The sequence below is a fragment of the Elephantulus edwardii genome, unplaced genomic scaffold (genome assembly GCF_000299155.1).
Source record: "Elephantulus edwardii isolate Elephantulus edwardi_28Jun2011 unplaced genomic scaffold, EleEdw1.0 scaffold00274, whole genome shotgun sequence".
Lineage (NCBI taxonomy): Eukaryota > Metazoa > Chordata > Mammalia > Macroscelidea > Macroscelididae > Elephantulus > Elephantulus edwardii.
This window is the reverse complement of record NW_006400024.1, coordinates 2,524,464-2,527,135: the sequence shown is the minus strand read 5'-3', so window position 1 is coordinate 2,527,135 and position 2,672 is coordinate 2,524,464. Positions and strand designations below refer to the sequence as shown.

Genomic DNA, 2,672 nt, shown 5'->3' with positions numbered 1-2,672 from the left:
CTGTTAGTTAGTATTTTGTTTCTTATGGTTTTTAAAAAAATGTTTTATTTCAATATTTTTCATGGCTACACATTTTCTTTTCCCTACCCCAGAGTCTTCCCTGCAATACCCCCCTTGTTGCAGATGCTGTCATACATATAATGTCTAATCATATATTCCTTTTGGACGGTTCTTCCCTTCATCTGTTCACACACAGTGTTCATTATCTCTCTACCCTTTGCCCATTCTCTCCTCAACACCTCCACGTCTGTCCTATTTCATAACAGTGTTATGCAGTATTTTCCCTTTTATGAATGAGATACTTCACTCAGCATAATGTCCTCCAGGCTCTCCCATATTTTGCAATGTTTCACGAATTCATTGGTTTGTCAATGCTTCATAATACTCCATTATGTGAATGTACCATAGTTTTTCTATCCACTCATTTTTTGGTGGACACTTGGGTTGCTTCCATCTCCTTGCTATTGTGAATAACACAGCAAAATACATAAGTGTGCATACATCTGTTTGAGTCGTGGCTCTGGTTTCTTTAGCGTATATTCCCAGTAGTAGAATTGCTGGGTTAAATGGTATTTCTATTTTCAACTTTTTGAGAAAGTGCCAGACTACCTTCCTTAGTGGTTGTACCATTTTACATTCCCAGCAGCAATGAATCTCTCCACAACCTCGCCAGCATTTGCTGTTTGCAGCCCTGTTGTACTTTGCTGTTGTTGCTGGGGTGAAATGATGCCTCATGGTTGCTATTTAGTATTCTGGAGAAGACCCTGACAGCAGACTTTCTCAATGCAGTAAGTTTCCAGATCTCCTACTGCTGGTACTGGAGGTACTGATTGTAGTTCCAAGCAAGATGAAGTCATTGACAGTTTCAATCCTTTCTCCACCTATCATGATGTTGCCTACAGACTCAGTGCTGATGAGAACACTTGTTGTCTTGATGTTGAGCTGTAATCTATATTGGAGGCTGTAGACCTTGATATTCTACAGCAATTGTTTCAAGTCCTCCTCCTTTTCTGTGCCAACCTCACACTTCCAGACAAACTGTGTCAATCCACCTGATTGAGAGTCTTCCTCTCCTTAGCTGTCCACCTTTCCAAGCATTATGTCTTTCTTCAAGCAACAACCCCGCCTAGCAACATGCTCGAAGTATGTGAAGCTTCATCATGTTTGCCTCCAAAGAGCACTCTGGCTGCACCCTCTTCAAGATCTATCTGTTCATTCTCTTGGCCATCCATGGTATGTTCAGTGCTCTTGTCCAACACCACAGCTCAAAAGCATCAATTCTTCTTCCATTATCCTTATTCACTGTCCAGCCCTCAGACATATAGTAAGCAATCGGAAATACCACTGTCTGAATCAGATGCATCTTGGTCTTGAAACAGACATCACTACTCCTCAATAATTTGGAGAGGTCCCTAGCTACAGATTTTCCCAGTGTAATGCATCTCCTTGTATTCTCACTGCTAGTACTAAGGATGTTAATCATGGATCCAAGCAAGATGAAGCTGTTGACAATTTCAATCTCCTCTCTAACCATCATGACACTGTCTACTGGTCTAATGGCAAGAATCTGTATCTTCTTGATATTAAGATGCAGTCCATACTGAAGACTGCAGTCCTTGACTTTCTGCAAATCAGGACCTGGTGGGCAGGCCTTTGTATTTAAAAGTCATTTAGGCCCAAAGACCAGGCTTGAGGAACTGGTGTTAATTGTGTTTGAGGGCAGCATTATTCTAAGTGTTACAGCACTGTCTGTCAGTTTGCTGTACTGAGACAACCTGCAGTTGCTGTGCGACTGAAATCTGTCCTACTTTGTGTCAAATGCCACAGTGGTTACCCATGGTGGACAGGTTTTAGTGGAGCTCCCTGTTTAAGAAAGACTAGGAAGCGGGGAGCTCTGGTGGCCTAGTGGCAAGAAGCTGCACTGCAATCCCAGAGGAACACGGTTCGAATCCACCAGATGCTCTGCCGGAGAAGGAGGCGCAATATCCTCCTGTACCAGTCAGATCTGATTTGACGGTACACGCACACAAAATAATAAAAAAAATAATAAAAAAAAAATTAAGAAAGACTAGGAAGCAGGATGGGCCAGCTACTTCATAAATTAAAGGCTTTTTTAAAATCCTATGAACATTAAACAAAGATTACAGTTATAGTAGTGAAGTTGGTAAAGCCCAGGAAGGAAGTCAACTCAAATACGGGAAAACATGGAATGTATGTAGTTTGAATGTTGGAAAACTAGAAATTGTTAAAAATGAAACGGAGCACATCAACATCAACATTTTAGGCATTAGTTGAGATGCAATGGACCAGCTTTAGCCACTTTGAACAGATAATCAGTTGGTATATTATGTTAAGCTAGCAATGGAAAACAGAAGAAGAATGGTGTTGTATCATAGTAAAAAAAGTCCACTTCAAGTTCTACCCTGAAATACAATGTTGAAAGTGATAAGATATTATCCACACACATACAAAGATGACCTGTTCATGGGAATTTATTTATTTTTTTTTAAATACAATCATTGGCATTGTGGCCCTCAGTAGGTCACAAGCAAAACTTCTCTAGCTAAAAGCAAACAGAAAGTGTTGAACTGCATTAGGTCTGTTGCCTGCGTTTTGCTGATCTCATTTTTTCAAAGCGTGACTCCATTTCTTCTAAGACTTTGGGTGTGTAT

General features: G+C 40.5%; 1 pseudogene; it reads right to left on the bottom strand.

Annotated features, from left to right (window-relative positions):
* Positions 1–2,593: 2,593 nt before the first annotated feature.
* LOC102855315 overlaps positions 2,594–2,672 on the bottom strand; it is a 740-nt pseudogene continuing 661 nt past the window's right edge.